This window comes from Eschrichtius robustus, chromosome 4 (assembly GCF_028021215.1).
Source record: "Eschrichtius robustus isolate mEscRob2 chromosome 4, mEscRob2.pri, whole genome shotgun sequence".
NCBI classification, from domain to species: Eukaryota; Metazoa; Chordata; class Mammalia; order Artiodactyla; family Eschrichtiidae; genus Eschrichtius; species Eschrichtius robustus.
The window spans coordinates 145,916,343-145,926,167 of NC_090827.1; the positions used below are offsets into that span (position 1 = coordinate 145,916,343).

Here is a 9,825-nt window from a genome sequence, read left to right on the forward strand (position 1 = left end):
GTGCTTCCTGGACATAGGTATCTCTTTCCTTTGCCAGGTTAGGAAAATTTTTAGCCATTATTTCTTCAAAGACAGGTTTTCTGTCTCTTTCTCTCTCTCTCTCTCTCTCTCTTCTCTTTCTGGTACCCTTATAATATGAACGTTAGTCTATTTGATGTTGTCCCAGAGGTATCACAAATTATCTTCATTTAAAAAAATTTATTTTTTCTTTTTGCTGTTCTGACTCATGATTTCCACTACCCTGTTTTCCAGATCACTGATCTGTTCTTCTGCATCCTCTAATCTGTTGTTGATTCCCTCTGGTGTATTTTTCATTTCAGTTATTGTATTCTTCAGTTCTGATTGTTCTTTTTATATTTTCTATCGCTGTTGAAGGGCTCGCTGAGTTCATCCATTCTTCTTCCGAGTTTGGTGAGCATCTTTGGGACTATTACTTTGAACTCTTTACCTGGTAAATTGCTTATCTCCGTTTCATCTAGTTATTTTATGGCACTTTTGTCTTGCTCTGTCATTTAGAAAGTATTCCTTTGTCTCTTCATTTTGTCTAACTCTCTGTGTTTGTTTCAGGCATATGAGTTACTTCTCCTGGTTTTGAAAGAGTGGCCTTATGTAGAAGATGTCCTGTGGGGCCCAGTGGCACAATCCTCCCTGGTCACCAGAGCCATGTGCTCCAGGGGTGTCCTCTGTGGGGGTTGCATGCACCCTCCTTTTGTGGTTGGGCTGTGTTTGCTGTCGGCATGCTGGTGGAGGGACTGGCTTTGCCCTGCCTGTCTTTGAGGCCCAGCTGCAACTGCTGTGGTTGTACAATGTGTGTGGCTGGTCCCCTGGAACAGGAACTGATTTGGATGAGTGCCAGTGCTGGCCAGGGCCACCCACCAGGTGGGGTAAGGTAGAAGCCACTTTGAGGGGTGCCACTGCCAGCCAGGGTGTCGTGGGGTGGAAAAGCAGCCACTTTGGAGTGACTGGCTAGGACCACTGGGTTGGGCAGGGCTAGTCCTCAGGGGAATGCTGTGAGGGGGTACATGGTATTATCTAGTTTAATAGATAGTGACAGAAATAGTGCCCATCACAATGGGGCCAGCTAGGTAGAAGAAGAATAAAAAATGATGGCACTTTCCAGTGCTTCCATCCTTGGAGGAAGTTCCACCAAATTCCTGCCTCTCTGGCACACACTCTAAAATTAGTCAATGAATCTCCTCATACGGCCCAAGCACTTTTAAAGCTGCTGCCTCTGCTCTGGGACTTGAAGTGAGTGAGTTCATGTTCAGGCTCTTCAAGAGCAAAGTCTTGTTTTCCCATAGCCCTATGGCTCTCCCAATGTAAACCCCACTGGTTTTCAAAGTCAGGCATTTTGGGGGCTCATCTTCCTTGGTACATGTCCCCCAGGCTGTGGAGCCTGTTGTGGGCCTCAGACCCCTCACTCTTCAGGGGAGGAACTCCACAATTGTGATATCCCATTTGTGGGTTGCTGGATTGAGGGTGTGGGTTCTAACCAGACCATGTCTCTGATCCTCTTACCATCTCAACATGGCCTTTTCTTTGTATCCTTAGTTGTAGGAAATCTATTCTGCTATTCTTCAGGGTGTTCTCATAGATAGTTGTTCTATATTAGCGAGAGTTTTGATGGGAGGAGGTGTGGACAGCATCTTCCTATTCCACCGTCTTGACCTGGACCTCTCAACTTCTCAACATCTTCTTTTTTAGATGCATCCACGTGGTTGCAAGTATCTGTAATTAATTTACTTTCATTTAACTTTTGTATAGTAAGCCATGGGTGATGCCTAGGACCAATGATACATTCTTATAAATATCCCTTAGTGCACATGTATGTGCATTTCTGTGGGACAGAAGCCTAGGAATGAAATGGCCAGGCCTATCTTCAACCCTACTAGACAATGCAAAATAGTTTTCCAAAGTGGTGTAACAGTTTTCATTCCCACCTGCAGGGTATTAGAGTTTCTGTTACCACACATCTTATCACTGGCATTGTCAGTCTTTTAAAAATGTATCCATTCTGATGGTTGTCTAGTGGTATTACAGTGTGGTTTCAAATTGCATTGCCTTGACTTTCATCCAGGTTGAAAACCTTTTATTATATTTATTGGGCATTTGGCAATCCCTGTATGGGGTTGTGTGTTTTTTTCTTATTGACCTTTTGGAGTTCCTGGTATATTCTGTATTTATCATTTTGTTAGTTATATATGTTACAAATATTTTAATCCCACCTGCAGCTTCCTTTACATTCTTTTAATGGTCATTTTAGTGTTTTACTAACCAACTTTGATAAAGACGAATGGCTTAGATTAAGAGTAGTGTACACCCAAGGGAAATGTGAAATATTTTAAGCACCAATTAACTAATACATGAAACCACAGAAACTAGTCACTCTCTAGGAAACACAATATTTAAATATAAATATTTTTGAGTTAAGCATAGACACATTAACACAAACAAATCATCAAAGTTCATTGATTAAACAATTGTGTTATCAGTTTCATGGTCAAGAAATAAATATTATTAGCAATCCAGAAGCCTCTCTTGTTCTCTCCTAATTACTAGCCTTACTTCCTCTTTAGAGATCATTTCTGCTCTGAGTTCTAAACCAAAGTCTAGTTTTGGGGGTTTTTGCATTTCATTTACATAGAATCATTCCTATGTGTTTTTCTCTTTCTCTCAATTTTATATTTGTCAGATTCAACCATTTTAATACATGTAACATAGTGCCTTATTTTTGTTGCTGTATAGTGTTTCATTGTATGAATGTGTCATGATTTATTTACTCTTTCTAATCTTGCATTACACTTAAGTTGTTTCCAGTTTCGGGTGTTAAAAACCAAAATTCAACTGAGTAAATGTGAAGATCTAATTGGCTTTTCTTTCAGTGATTCATGAATTCATGAATGGAGGCATCCTAAGTAGAAAACAGAAAAACACACCAAAGAGCTGGAGAAAAGGAGAAGTTTTTAAATAGCAGAAAAGGAGTAGAACAAAAAAGTCATTAACAAAGAAAAGAGTATTGCAGGCAAGGTCACCTTTCATTGCAGAAAAGCAGGGGTCTATCAGGCAGCTTACCTCCCTAATGCTGACCAGGAAATTCCAGACTGACAGGTTAAGATTATGTTCCTAGGAGAGGCTGAAACTGCAATAGCTTAGGTATTAAGTCTTGGTTTGCTGACATGGGGCTTTGCACAAGTGACTCCATTTTGGACCTGTTGTCTCATTTTCAACAGGGGATATTCTAAATAACACTGCTATGAGCATTCATTATTTACACACATCACATACACACAAAATTCTGTTGGATACACACTTAGGAGTAGAATTTGCCAGGTCCTAAGGTACACATATTCTAACTTTTGCTGAAAATGCCAATCAGATTCCCCAAATGATTGTACAAATGTACATTCCCTTCAGCATTGCATAAGTGTTTCATGTGCTTCACGTCCTCATCAACACTTGGTATAATCAGTTTATTCATTTTAGCTATTCTTATTGGAACGTGGGGGTATCTATTTGTGATTTTAATGTTCATTTACCAGATGAGATTAAATATATTTCTATAAATGTATTGACCAGTTGGATATTCTCTTTTCTTAAAATAAATGTTCAGTTTATTTGTCCATTTTTCTATGTTTTTATTGACTTGTAGGAGTTATCTATATGCATTTTGGATATGAGAATTTTTTTTTTTTTTGGTCACACATCTGCCTTTATTGTGAGCAGCAGGTGGGACACTTCCAGCATAGCAAAAAAAAAAATGAATTTACAAAAGCAGGGATTCAGTTAAGCCGCCTGGTTGGAACCCTTGGGTGTTCATATTGTAGATGCCGACCCAGAGCAGCAGGAAGAGGACTCCAAAGCCCATGAAGAGTGAGGCCACCAAAGAGATGAGGAGCTCCTTGTAGATATCCCGAGTGTGTTTGGTGGAGGTGACCTCATAAACTAAGAACCAGGCAGTGAAGAACATGCCAGTGGCCCACAGCCCCACGGTCAGACGTGGAAAGACAGCCGGGTTCACTGGGCTGGTGTATCTTCTTATGGCCTCAAGCTCCGTTTTGCCAGGCACAGGGTAATCTGCTGCTCCTGAGAACTTTTAATTTATTAAAAACTTTAAATTTTTATTTGGATTTGGGCCAGAGAAATCTTTTTCCACTCTCTTAATTTTCTTCATTTTTACTCCCTTAATAATGCCTTTTGATGAAAAGAAGTCCTTAAATTTTATATGGTTCAATTCATTAATCATTTCCTTTATGTTTAGTGCTTTATATATATTTGTCTCAGAAATCTTTCTCAAGCAAAATTGCATGATGGTATTGGTTTTGATCTGTATACATTCAACAGGTATTTTATTGAGTACCTAATACTTAGCCACTACACATTAATTGATCTCTTGTAGATAATTGAATTTCTACACCTAATTGGTAATTCAAAACCCATTAAAAACATGGAACTCCAGTAAAACCTGCTCAGTCCTACCTTTTGAATTATCTATAGTTTTGACCATTTGGGTAACTCTTTTCAATTTAATTTGCAGTATATGAGTAATTGTCCTTTGTTTAATCTTCTTACTTCCTCAATTCTTTTTCTCTTGCTGTGTTTTCTAAAGCTTTATTTATGGTCCCATTATGTGTCTTTCTTTGTAGTTTTGAAGTACAAAATTATTATTAGTTGATTTTGGAAGAAGTCTGATTCCCTCCATAATGCCCTGCAAAATGTTGTTTTCCTATGACAATTATCAACGAAACACCTGCATAGCACTCTTCAGCTATGCCTCTCCAACATAATGGCATTTGTTTATGTTTACTGTCAAATACGACTCTTGAGTGTTCTGTTGTAATAGGGAAAAAAAGACTTTTGGATCCCTTTTGGAGGTAAGAGTTACTTTCTGATGGATTCTAAGCTATAAATGACTTTGTCATATTTTCTGCATTACCTCCTCCCACAAAGAGAAAGCAATAGTCTAAGTACCATTATTATTTAATCATTCCATGCACAGTGTTATATAGATCTATAATTTCCAAATCTGATTGATTTTTGGAATCGTTTTTTAAGAATACTGAACCCCATGATGCAACCTAGGCCTACTGAAAGAGAACTCCTGAGGATAGAACCTGACAACTTCTTGTTATAATTTTGTTTTGTTTGGGTCAAAACCCTCCTTTGATAACTGTGATAATCAGCCAGGATTGGGATCTGCTGCATTAGACTGCTTATACCTCTCAAATCAAATCTCCTGCCAAAAAACTTAACACTTCAGTCTTCACTTACCTCTTGCCACATCCTGGTATGTCGCTACTTAAATCCATATTTTTACTAATTATTTTACCATTCCTAGCCACCTAGGACTGTAATAACAAGCCTATCATTGACTTTTGTTTCTCTCCTGCTTTTGCCTCTCCAATTTTCATCCAGTCTCCAAGACATATTGATTTTATTTCCACAATATTTCTCTCATCTGTTTTCTCGTTTACATTTCCAGTGCAACTACTCTAATTCAACTCCCATTTCTCTTGCTAAGACTTTTTAGAGAGCCTATTCTCCCTGACTCCAAGATCAATGCCACATAATCCATCCTACACCCTAGTCTCAAAGACTATAGCTTGACCTTGATGTGACTTTTTCAAACATTTTTCATAGCTCTTCATTTTCTACAATGTAAAGTGCATATTCATAGGCTGGCATTCAATACCTACTATTACCTGGTCACTATGTATACCATTTTACTTTGTCTCCCTTTTTCCCCTTTATGCAGCTACTTGTTTGTCTCTTTCTCCCAAACCTGCTCTATACTTTTCAGCTTTACCTGTTTGCTTTTACCTGGTTTAGTAACCCGTTCATCTGATTTGTCCTTCCTCCTTCCCTATCTGTTCAAATATAATTTATATATCAAGCTAAAGTTCAAATGCCATCTTCTTCTTCAAATCTTACTTGATTTCACATGATTGCAGTGATCCATTTATCCTCACAATCTTATTTCCTTATGTTACCATATTTTGCATGGAGGTTTTCTGCCTTCATTGCTTGTAAGCTCACTGAAAGTTGAAACTGTAAATTATTCAACTTTCTCTGCTCTAGAATGCCTGGCACAATGCCGTGCCCACAATTAGGGCTCAGTAATTTATGGAATAAAGTGGTGGGTGCATGAATAAATGGCTATACTGAGAATCACAAAATAGCAGTAAAATGACTTTCCAGGCATCACTAAAATCTGCTTACAAGATTCTAATGGGAGAAATTGAGAGTAATAGAGCAATGAACATTAATATTTTCTAAGAATTATTTCCCTTTAATGAGATGAATAAGTGATTATCTCTGCCTGAACGTATGGTGACAGAGTATGTAGAAAGCTCTACTTAGTGATTATTTAAAATGAACTTATTTCCATCATAATATTTAGGTAAATGAATTTCAGGTATAAAATATTACATAGACTCAGGCAAGATATTTTTCGTTTCTATTTTTAAATAATTCTTATCTGGAAAAAATAACTATTTTTAAGATTAGGTAGTAAATATTTATAAACATTTCTGAAAGCAAATTACCCAATACATTTGTGACAGTTTCAGGCAAAAATAAGTACTTATCTCTACATTTATTATATTAGACCACCAGTAACTTGCTCTTCAAAGTAGTTGTCATTTATTGAGGAAAAACTTCCCTCTTATGGAGTTTGTTTTTACCTATCTTAGACTATGATACTAAAGACGTTTTGTTCTTTAGAGGTAGTAATATATACATGCTATTTAAATACAAACAGTTTGGTCTGCATATTGTCAAGAGTTTATGTTTATCAGCAGTGAATAACAATTATCATACAAGTGCTCTGCAATAGACCTTCAGATAATACGAAATCTATTCTAAAAAATGCAATTCATTGTTCATGGTTTAGATTTTAAGGAAATATTTTTGAATATTAGTTTAAATAAATAAATGACCTCTGAGGGTCTTCATAGAATTCATGTTAAAGTAACTTGAGGCAAATGATTACAATCTTAGATTTTCCCTTATGTTTCATTCCTTTCTGCTCATGCTCTCTTAATAACAACTCCGGTTACTATCATTCCTCCTCAGGCTGCCAGAAACTGCTAATGGACTACGCTCATTCTTTTTTGATCCCTAGATGTTATTACTACTATTACTTGGTTATAACACCAAGATCCCTTGGTGTTATTACTTTATTTGTTTAGTTTTGAAGACATTATAATATCCCTTAAAAAAACAACTATTGATTGCTGTGAAAGGTCTGGCTTCTTGATCATGCTACTAAAGTTAGTCCCCTCCATGTCACAAAATAAACTCATTCTGTGGTGCTTCTTTTCCCTCCATTTAAAAACGTTCCCATAACTATAAAAAGAAGATATGTAATAAAGACATCAGTCCTTAGTAAAAAAATAAAGTGTTATGCTTTTATTTGTTTTTTTTTCTGACATTCTACCTATTTGATGTGCAATTACCTAGCATGAACTACATGACTATATAGGGTGATAGTTTTCATGTGCCTAGGAGCAAGCAAGAATTTAATCCACTGAAACTGGAAAGACAGATAATTTTATTCATTTTTTTGTAGGCATCAAGTTAGCTGAGATCCTTTTGTTTACAAGAAACAAAAATCTATCTCAAAATAGATTAAACACCATAAAAGGAAGTTATCGGATTATATAGCTACACCCTATCTAGGATAGACGTGGCTTTAAGTTGGGCTGGATTCCAGGACACAAAGGATGCCATTAGGATGCCAGGTCCTTTCATTTTCTCTTTCCTATGCCTAAGTTTCCTTCAGAAATGTAGCTGTAGCTCACATTCTCTTTATGATTTGTGATCCTAGAAAACAGTGGTATTTTCTGATAGCACCAGTAACCCAGGTACAGCTCTGGTTCAGCAAAATGTTGACAGCATGGACAGCATGATTGGTAGATTTACCAAGTGGGAGGGGAAGTTTCCAAGAATAAAATCATGCAGGGATGACAACGAGCATCTAATATTGACGATAGGTAGGTGTCAATCAGCAACTCTAAAGGTGCAATAATAGGTAAACATCTGAGGAAAGAGTCACCAAAAATGGACCACCTGCTAAAATACTCTGAATACTCTAAAATAGAACGAAGTCTTTTTGGAAAGACTAGAGACATTGAGAATTAGATTTTGCCAATAAGTGCTAATTTCTTTTTTTCCCTGAGATGAAACATCAACTTCCTTGCATAATGTCTTTTTGACCAGGATATAGTTCATATTCTTTTCTTCTAATACTCCCTTCTCTTTTGAGAAATAACAGTCTTCACATGTGTTTCCACTTGTATCTACAGTAATAGCTAACTGGAGGGGCTTTCTGTATCTTTTCCACCTACCTTTCTTTACTTAACTAATCTATCACTATCTTATCTTTTAAATGTGTCTTGAGTACATTATCATCACTCTACGTGTCATGACACTAATTAAGGCTGCCATCATAGAGAACCTCCACTATTGAAATTATCTCTAAAGTATTCTCAATGCCTTCATGTTTTCCCTTCTTTCATATGGTCACAGGGTGAGGGTGCTAAAAAGCATATCTAAAGCCTATCTAATCAAGTGACTGGCCTACCTTAAGTCTGTAGATGGATAGGTGGCTCCCATCAACTACATTCATGATTTGGCAGATACTCAATTGCAATAACTTCCCTAACCTGTTGTTATCACACTCCAGTGGTACAGAAGTACTTGTATTTCCCTCAGTACACTATGGTATTAGGTAACTCCATGTAGTGATTGCTCCAATGCAAACATAGTTAATACCTCTCCCTTCAGTTCCACTTTCCTATATATATTTCTATCATTGCATTTACACAGAGTAACATCCGTCTACATGCCTCACTTTCATTACCCATATTGGGCTCTGTTTCTTGTAGGTATAATCTATGACCTTGCTATTCAAAGTGGTATTCTGTGGACCAGGAATATTGGGTTCAACCTAGGAGCTGTTTAGAAATGAAGAATTTTGTGCCTCATCCTAAGCTTATTGAATCAGAATATGAATTTTAACAAAACGTTCAAGCAATTCAAATGTACTTTAAATTTTGAGGAACACTGATTTATGACATATTCCTTGAATGTTAAAACCAAGCATCTACCAAATTGGCAATTATACTTGGTATATAGTAAATTATGTATACATTTTGGGTTTAATTGAAATAAGTTTATTTACATCATGATTTTTTTTTTTTGAGCCTCAGTAAAAAATCCTCACTTTTCCTAGGGTGTTTTGCCTCCTAAGAAAATAAAGATCCTGTGATTATGTCATATTCTCAGACTACAGATTTGATATTTGGCTACATCTCTTCCTTCAAACCCCAGAAAAATTTTCCCTATTTCCTCTAAGCTCACCAGTTAACCCTGAAATAGAAAGCAGTGGTAAGGAAATATATTAGTAATAGTCCAAGCTGAGGTGCAGCCCGTTGCAGGAGATGAATTGCATTACTGGCCTTCAATTTTATAGCATTTGGTCATGCCCTCCCATACTGACTCTGAGCTTGAGCACGTGATTGCTTTAGCTAATGGAACAAGGACACATTTGATGTGAGCAGAGCTTGTGCACTTCCATTTCCTTCTTACTCTTTGCCTTCATTATTAGAACAAGGAACAGAGCCCAGTAGGCATAGTTGTACCAGTCGAGGCCTAGACATGACAGGAGGCTTAGCCAAGATCAGAAAAGCCAACCTGTAGCTGATGAACAGCTGACTACAGACAGGAGTGAACCCCATGATCCCAGGTTAGGTCAGCGGGACTGTCCAGCTGACACACAGAACCATGAGCAAAAATATTTATTACAATATTGTTGCATGTCACAGA

At 37.2% G+C, this 9,825-nt stretch overlaps 1 pseudogene; it reads right to left on the reverse strand.

The window, feature by feature from the left end:
• Positions 1 to 3,763: 3,763 nt before the first annotated feature.
• Positions 3,764 to 5,280, reverse strand: LOC137763553 (transmembrane protein 258 pseudogene; annotated as a pseudogene).
• Positions 5,281 to 9,825: the final 4,545 nt, after the last annotated feature.